At 41.1% G+C, this 9,724-nt stretch overlaps 1 pseudogene; it reads left to right on the top strand.

The window, feature by feature from the left end:
• Positions 1-5,830: 5,830 nt before the first annotated feature.
• On the top strand, positions 5,831-6,908 carry LOC125345598 (annotated as a pseudogene).
• The last annotated feature ends 2,816 nt before the right edge of the window (positions 6,909-9,724 follow it).

Raw genomic sequence — 9,724 nt, 5'->3', positions numbered from 1 at the left:
GGCTACTATTATGTCATAATTGACCTCATTTAATCAACCAATCTGACTTCACAGATTTAGCACAACCTGTTAAAAATTTGGGGGCATGTTATATACATTATTAAAAATGCTTGCCTTCTCTGATGTGTTGAGAGAGTGGACGAAGCCCTGTTTATTGTAGCCTTGGATATCTGAGAAAAAGGTGATCATGACAGACTGTTCACTGTACCTCTTAATGACTGCCAGCCTGCCTGTCTACCTGCATTCCTGCCTGTCATGATTACCCTTCTCTGAGAAATACCAGTCTAACATAAACAGAAAATGTTACAAATCATAGCTACTCTTATGTCATAATTGACATTATTGATCAATCAAACTGACTTCCCTTAAGCACAATTTATAAACGATTTCGGGGCATGTGATAAAAATTGTTAAAAATGCTTGCCTTCTCAGATATGTTGAGACAGTGGACCATGTCCTGTTTATTGTAGCCTGGGATTTCTAAGAGACAGTGTCCATGACAAGATGTTGACTCTACCTCCTAATGTCTGCCTGCCAGCCTGCCTGCCTGCATGCCAGCCTGTAATGAACACCCTTTTCTGAAAATTCCATGGCAACAATAAACAGAAAAATATCACATCAAAGCATGCCTACTATTATGTCATTATGGACATTAATTGCCGAAACAATCTAGCTGCCCTTAAGCACAAAATATAAAGGATTTGGAGGCATGTTGTATACATCATTAAAAATTCTTGCCTTCCCAGATGTGTTGAGACAGTGCACAAAGTTTTGTTTATTGTAGCCTGGGATTTCTGAGAGAAAGGTGATCATCACAGGATATTGACTGTACCTCATTATGCCTGCCAGCCTACATGCCTGTCATGATCACCCTTCTTTCAGTAAACCCAGGCTACAATAAAAAATAATTTACAACAAATCATATCTATTATTATTTCATAATTTACATTATTTTCTCAGTCAATCTATCTGCCCTTAAGCACAATATATAAAGTATTTGGTGACACGTTGTATACATTATTAAAATGTCTTGCCTTCCCAGATGTGTTGGGACAGTGCTGAAATTCTTTTTCTTGTAGCCTGAGATTACTGAGAGAAGGGTGATTATGACAGGATGTTGACTGTACTTCCCATGCCTGCCTGCCTGCCTGTCAGTCATGATTACCTTCCTCTGATCAATCCCAGGCTACAAGAAACAGAAAAAATTTACAACCAAGCATAGCACTATTTTGACGTTATTTGCTCAACTGATTTGGATTCCCTTAAGAACAATGTATAAAGTGTTTGGGACATGTTGTATACATTATTAAAAATGCTTGCCTACTGCTTTTGCTCCGAAGGTAGAGGCAGCTGGAGGTACTATTCAACCATTTAGCTTAGAATGTCAACTCCATTTCAGCTGTCCTTTCCCCCTAATCCCTGCTGCAGGATCCCCTACCACTTGTCACAGGACCTGGCTGGGCTGGCCTGGGCTGAGGACTCTGATGGGTGTGCTGGCCACATGCAGTGTGAACTTCCAGCATGACTTGCTCCCGCAGCATTTATGTGAACACCTCTCTGATTTCCCACACCGCAGTGAGAGAAATTTTCTGAGTTCTGCACCCCTTCCTGGAATAGCTGTGCTCTTACCCTATGGGCATTACTTTGGGACCTTCACACAGCAGAAGAGTCTGGGAAAAATGGTGCCTATCCTGTAAACCACTCTCCTCCATCCCTGCCTTCTACTCCAGCTGGAGGCTGTGGCCTCCACTTGTGGCTGCCCAGAGGGAAGGGCATTCTCCTCTGCATCACAACTCTCTAGACTTCTCAACCAAAGGAAAACTGGTCCAAGATTCTGCTAGAACTGTAGCTAGGCAGGAAGAAGCAGGGAATGGCAGGCAGACTAGCAATTCAGACTCTCCTCACATGTTTCTGGGTGCCATCATCATCCCACTGAAATTCTGAGGACAAGCTGAAACTACTAAGTTGTGTGGGTAACCTGTGTGCCTTCATGGAAGGAGAGGTCTGGGGTGATGTTCTTCAGGAGTTGGGTATGGTGGTACCATCCAAGGCATTGTTCTCAACTCCACATGGCTGTCATTCTATTTTAAGTTTCCTCTGATGACCAGGTAGATGCCCATGGCTTCATTGAATGCTCTGTGCTGTATTGCCTGTTGAGTCTCAGCTGCATTCTACCCTATGTCACACATGACTGCTAAAATAATGGGGTCCAGCTTGCTGGGTAGTGGCTAATCAGGACACGGGCCACATACCCTATCAGCCAGGGGTGCTCCAGTATTTGTTCAACATTGGGCCTCTTACTGGAGTCCACAGTCAGAAGTGGGAAAGTAGGTCATGTCCCTTTGCAGTTAGGTATAGTGGAGGGCTATACTTGGCCTCTATGACTAGGACCTGTATGTCAGCAAACTTCCTCCCCTCAAAGGGGAAATTTTGCTGTCATCACATACTAAAGGATGCCCAAGTTCCCAATGTCCATTTTGTAGTCATCACAGAGTTTGTGTTGGAACATTTCTGGGGGTTAGAATATCAAGGCTCCACAAGCTCCCTTTATCAACTGGCCTGTGGTCGTCATGACACTCAGCCTAAAATCACTGACCTTGGCATTGTGTTTGGCTTCCAAAAGGCTGTTTTAGGGCTGGAGGTCTCAATGTGTAATTCCATTCTTGTGAAGGTAGTGCACAGCACTCACGATCTGTTTGAACAGCCTCCTGGTTTTATGCTTGAATATGCGGCTGCAGCAGTATTTGCACATCAACCCCATGAGGTGTCCCCATGTGGCCGACTCCAGGATGAGATATAGTCTTTATCCTCCATCACCTCAAAAAACTGGATGATGTGTAGGTGACATATGTTCTTGACAATGACCACCTCATTTTCTATGCCATGGTTCTCCAGGTCTCTCTTCAGGAGAACATTCACGGCCAGCCTTGTGTCTGTGAGGCAGTGATGGGCCACCTTCAGATATCCAAAGCTACCATGGCCGATGGTCTCCTTCAGTTGATACTATCCGATGATGGTGATCTCCTCCTCCCTTTCTGAGGAATAATTAAAGGAAACTTTGTTGTATCTTGACATCTTTCCACTGGGATGGCAAGTAATCAATGTTACAATTATCTTGAATGTTCTAAATGAAGATGACACAAAAAATTTTAACGAAAATGAGCTAAACTAAAAAACAAACAAGTAAATAGAAACACCAGAATAATGAAAATACCCAAACCCAAACCACACCAACACAGCTCCCTCCCAAACCCCCACACAAGTAATGCCTTATAATCGTTCAAAGTTAGTCCAGTAGGTCACCAAGAAAGATCCCAGCGCTGTAACTGACAAAAGTGAAGCATAGCTTATTATATACACTACTGGGGATGCCTCACAATGCCTGATGACATCAGGGAGCAAAAGGACCAATCAAAAGTGGGACCAGTGACATCAGTGAGGAATGGACCAATCAGGGCTCAGCACGCACCCACTGATAGGTATGCTCTTGAGCTGGAGGACTGTTGCCAAGGAAGCCAAGTACATGGGTTGATGCTACTGCTTCCATGGCAGCCATGTGGGAACCATAAGAAGAGGACACTGGCCAGTGGCCCCTAATCTTTGTAGTGTGGGGGTAAGGAGGGCAGGGTACCTTAGGTTTGCTCCTGGGGGAAACATCACCCAGTGTACTCAATCCTTTTACAGAAATAGCAACATTGTTCTTGTCCCATAGTATTATCTATATCTAATTACAAAGGAGCCGAGAGATGGAGACTTTGCAATGATTTCTTAATAACCTGAGAGGCAGAAGCCCCTCCCCAGGATGGCGTGAGTGCCACGCCCCACTGCATAGAAAAGAGGAAATCATGCCCCACTCTGTGGGGACCAGAACCTCCACCCCAGGACTGCTGGTGCAGGGAAGTAAAAAAAGGGGAGTACTTCTGGAGGAGAGGAGGAGAAAAGAGAAGGAGGAGAGAGGAGGGGAGTGAAGTGGAGCAGAGTGGTATGAGACCAGACAGAGCTGGGCGTGGAGAACAGAGCAGGTCGGAGAAGAGTGGAGCAGTCAGCCATACTCGGACTGCTGTAGGAACAGAGTGAGCCAAACCAGGCCAGCCGAAGGAGGGGGCGAAACCGAACTGGAGCCTTAGGCCTGAGGAGGAGTCTTAGGCCTGAGACCTGAGGGAGAGTCCCAAGCCTTAGGCCTGAAGAGAAATCTTGGGCCTGAGGCCTGAGGGAGGATTCCAGAGCTCTGTGATGGCAGAAAAGCCTAAAGCCTGTGGGGGAGGCTTGAGGCTTAAAGTTTGAAGAGAGGCGAGGCCTACAGGAAAGAAGCCTGCTCTGCTGGATGTCTGGAGTTTTGGACATTTTGAGGCCTGGAGGCTGAGGTGGTTAGAAATTAAGTTGGAGGTTCAGAGTTCAGGTTAAGACAGGTCTCAGGTCTGAGTTCTTTAAAATTATACTTATTGGCTTTATGATTATTTATTATTGTCAATACTAATAATTAATAATTATTATAGTTATGTACGATTTCTATATAACTTATATTTGTTATAATTATTGTATTTATAAATTATATATAATTTATTATTGTTATAATTATGTATACTGTATATATGTTATCCATATTGTAATTTTCCAAAATACATTATTAGTATAATTATTATGCCCTGAGATTGATATGGCATCATTGTTCAGTATCTTTTATTTTTAATTATATATATCCTATGATGTACATCATCTATTATTCTTAATATGTATATATAGATTTATTCTGTCCCACGTTGCATGTGGTATATTATGTATTTATGTGCATCTTACTTTCATATATATTTATATGTGATATCTCTTATTTGTGCGTCATTTCATGTTTATTACATATATTACCATATGTAATAAATTCGTATGTCTTTTTATACCTATTGCATATGTATTATCACACATAGTATATAAGAATTATAAATCATTGATAATTTATATAAAATTCATGATTATTACAATTATTTATAATTTGCATGTAATTTATAATTCTTTTTTTATAATTTTAATGTAATTTAGATTACCCTATTATTGTTAGTGTATAATATTTCCCCTTTCTTTTTGTTTCCTCTTTTCTCCATGAGTTGGTCATCAAGCCCTGATGGTGTCCATTTCCCACCATTTGCATTGATCTATTGATTGGATTCAGATATCGATACCCATGGACAGGAGGATTTTCTATCTCCCTCTTCATTGGAATTCATATTACAATTATTGATGAAAAGCGAGATGATTGGGATTATAATCACCACACAGGATGATGGATGGAAATTAACATTTATTTTCTTTTTTAATTTAAGTTTTATCCCTCAGGAAATATTGGAAAAATATGGTTGGGTAAAAACGTAAAGTCCACGTGTCCCTAAGAATCAATCACTATAAATAAATGAAATAAACAAATGGTGCAATCTTCAGATCTGGCCCTATAGCAACCTCAAAGCTGAAGGAGCAGGAAGCACAGACTGTAAGTCAGACTCTCCAGTGGCCTTGTGGAGCTGTGCTTCTTTCTCTGTGTTAGAGGCAGAATTCAGGCTTCTTAGACCCTAGTATTCCAACCCTACTCCAGAGTTTGGAAAGAAAAAGCAGAGTCAACCAATAATAACTAACAGGAAGTACAAACATGAAGCAAAAAGAACCAACTGATTTCATCCTAATTTTTTATTTTGGAATTTCTCCAAAAGAGAATATTGAAAAGCTAACCAGGGATGGAGGTGCCGCCATTTTTGCTGCCTGGACGCAGAGCGAGAGGGAGAGAGAGTGGGAGACGTTATCCACTTCCATCCTTCCCACAGACCCTGCCAGAGCCGCTGCCGCTATGGATGATCGGGAAGCTCTGGTGTACCAGGCAAAGCTGCCGAGCAGGCTGAGCAATACGACGAAATGGTGGAGTCAATGAAGAAAGTAGCAGGAATGGATGTGGAGCTGACAGTTGAAGAAAGAAATCTCCTATCTGTTACGTATAAAAATGTGATTGGAGCTAGAAGAGCCTCCTGGAGAATAATTAGCAGCATTGAACAGAAAGAAGAAAACAAGGGAGGAGAAAACAAACTACAAATGATTCAGGAATATCAGCAAATGGTTGAGACCGAAGTAAAGTTAATCTGTTGTGACATTCTGGATGTACTGGACAAACACCTCATTCCAGCAGCTAACACTGGCGAGTCCAATGTTTTCTATTATAAAATGAAAGGGGACTACCACAGGTATCTGGCTGAATTTGCCACAGGAAATGACAGGAAGGAGGCTGTGGAAAACAGCCTAGTGGCTTATAAAGCTGCTAGTGATATTGCAATGACAGAACTTCCACCAACGCATCCAATTCGTTTAGGTCTTGCTCTCAACTTTTCCGTATTCTACTATGAAATTCTTAATTCTCCTGCCAGGGCCTGCTGGTTGGCAAAAGCAGCTTTTGATGATGCAATTGCAGATCTGGATACTCTGAGTGAAGAAAGCTATATGGACTCTCCACTTATCATGCAGTTGTTAAGTGATAATCTGACACTATGGACTTCAGACATGCAGGGCGATGGTGAAGAGCAGAATAAGGAATCGCTGCAGGATGTGGAAGATGAAAATCAGTGAGACAGAAAAGCCAACAAGAGAAACCATCTCTGACTACCCCAGTCCTCCCCACCCCTTCCCTTGGAAAAGTCCCCATTGTCACTGAGAACCACAAAATCTGACTTTCACATTTGGTCTCAGAATTTAGGTTCCTGCCCTGTTGTTTTTTTTTAAACAGTTTTCAAAAGTTCTTAAAGGCAAGAGTGAATTTCTGTGGATTTTACTGGTCCCAGCTTTTAGGTTCTTTAAGACACTAACAGGACTGTGTAGAGGCTTTTTCAGCATTACTGTATTGTCTCCATGCCAGAAGTGGCAAGATCATTAGAAAGGGAAATTACAATTGAAAGCCATTAGACTCCTAGGTGATGCATCTTAAAAAAGAGATTGATCACACTAAAGAGCCATATGTGAATCATTTTTCCTTTTTCTAATTATTTAAATCAAATTTTATACCAATGTTTAAATTTAATTGGGTGTTAACTTGAAGTGGTTAAAGATTGTCTGTGGGGGGAGTTTGTTGCAATGGTTTTGCTGTAAAAAGTGTTTCAAACTCTGCTGAGGTGTTGGCTGAAAAGTGAGTGCTGGTAACAGTTCACCAATCCGTGGCTGCTCATTCTTGCCTACTTTTTCTCTCTCTCTGAAGCAGGTTAGCATTGAAGGTGATATGGAGAAGCCTGCATGCGTGTTCAGTTCTTTGTTTCTTCTCCTTCCCTCTCTCCTGCCCTCCCTTCTTGCTTCCTCCTCCCCTCCCTTCTCTCCCTCTCCTTTGCTAGCTCAACCTCTTTTGTTCAGTATGTGTAACTTGAAGCTAATTTGTACTACTGGATATCTGACTGGAGCCACAGATACAGAATCTGTATCGTTCTTACTGAAACACAGCATGGAATTAACATTAAACTTAAATAAAACAAGCCTAAATGAAAAATACAAAAAAAAAAGAAAAGAAAAGCCAACCATATGGATGGATAAGTCATCTGTTTAGATTCATCCTTTATTTAAAACATTGAAAAAGAATAGAATATATCAGCAATTCCAATTCCAGGATCTATTCACCATATATTGTTGACATTCAGAGTTCTCTATTTCACACACACACACACACACACACACACACACACACACACACACACACCTTAATTTCTTAGAACCCAGATTTATTTTTAGCCTAGAGATTTGGCATTCCAAATCAGGGCTCTCTGCTCCTGAGCAGACATTCTAAAAAAGCCTTACTGCCAGATATTAAAAGGCCACTGTATAATTTATTAGAGGAACTTTCAAAAAGCTCTGATAACTTTTTAACCACAAGGGGGAAGCAAAATTACAAGCATCCTAATAAGCTCCAACCCTGCACTGGGCACTTGTGAATGTGTAGGAGCTACATAGTCTTAGCTCCTCAACTCTTCTGCCTCCTCCTTTGCAGCATGCCATGAAGGAGTATTCAAATTCCCTGACATTCCGTCTTGTCTCTCACCTTCACATGTGTGATTCCATTTCCCTAAAAAATGAGAGAGACAGAGCTAATAAAAACTCAAATCAGCAAAGTATTAGCTAACAGGATCCAGAAACTGATCCAGAAAATCATACATCATGATCAAGTAGGCTTCATCTCACAGACCCATGGATGGTTCAACATCCACAAATCAATAAACGTAATTCACCACAACAGAGCTAAGACAAAGAACCACATCATCATCTCAGCCAATGCCCAAAAAAGCCCTTGACAAAATACAACACCCATACATATTAAAAGCCCTGGAAAGAACAGGAATAGAGGGAACATTCTTTAAAACAATAAAAGCCACATATATCAGACCAACTGCTAATATCATATCAAATAGGGAGAAACTAAAACCATTTCCCCTGAACTCAGGAACAAGACAATGACGCCCACTCTCCCCGCTTCTATTCAATATACTTCTGGAATCCCTAGCTATAGCAATAAGTCAAGAGGAGGACACCAAAGGGATCCACATGGGCAAAGAAGAAATCAAACTATCCCTACTCACATATGACATGATCTTATATCTGAAGGACCAAAAAAATCAGTCTCCAAATTCCTACACCTAATAAACCATCCTGGCAAAGTAGTAGGATACAAAATCAACCCACAAAGATCAGCAGCTTTTGTGTACACCAGCAATGCACAAGCAGAAAAGGAAATTATGGAAATAATAGCATTTACAATAGATAAAAAGAATAAGTTACCTAGGGATTAACCTAACAAAAGACATGAATGACCTATTTAATGAGAACTAAAAAATCTAAAAAGGGAAATCAAAGAGGGCACAAAGAGATGGAAAGAGCTCCCATGATCATGGGTAGGCAGAATCAATATAGTGAAAATGGCCATACTGCCCAAAATGTTATACAAATTCAATGCAATAATCATCAATATCCCAGCTACGTTCTTCACTAGAATAGAGAAATCAACCCATAAATGCATATGGAACAGCAAAAGACCTAGAATAGCCAAAACATTTCTAGGCAAAAGAAGCAGTGCAGGAGGTATCACAATACCAGATTTCAAGCTCTATTATAGAGCCATCATAACAAAAACAGCCTGGTATTAGTATAAAAACAGACCTGAAGACCAATTGAAAGAATAGAATACCCAGAAATAAAGCCACATTCTTACAATCAGCTGATATTAGACAAAGGAGTTAAAGACATTCGATGGGAAAAACATAGCCTCTTCAACTCCTGGTGCTGGGAAAACTATGCAGCCACATGTAGAAAACTCAAAGTAGACCCTAGCCTATCACCATGCACCAAGATCAACTCAAAATGGATCAAGGACCTCAACATCAGACCAGAATCTCTGAAACTACTGAAGGACAGAATAGGAAAGATGCCAGAACTTATAGGCACAGGACGGATCTTCCTGAATATAGTCCCAGGGGCATAACATATAGGGGAGAGCCTCAACAAATGGGACTACTACAAAAACAGTTTCTGCACAGCTAAAGACATAGCCACCAAACTAGAAAGGCAGCCAAACGTATGGGAAAACTTCTTCACCAACACAGCAACAGAAAAAGGCCTAATATCTGTCATCTACAGAGAACTCAAAAAACTAACCCCCTCCAAGCCCAGTAAACTAATTATTAAATGGGCAAAGGAGCTAAAGAGAGACTTCACAGGAGAAGAG

The sequence above is a fragment of the Perognathus longimembris genome, unplaced genomic scaffold (genome assembly GCF_023159225.1).
Source record: "Perognathus longimembris pacificus isolate PPM17 unplaced genomic scaffold, ASM2315922v1 HiC_scaffold_5932, whole genome shotgun sequence".
NCBI lineage: Eukaryota > Metazoa > Chordata > Mammalia > Rodentia > Heteromyidae > Perognathus > Perognathus longimembris.
Note: the sequence above shows the minus strand (reverse complement) of the source record. Positions and strands in the feature narration are given on the sequence as shown.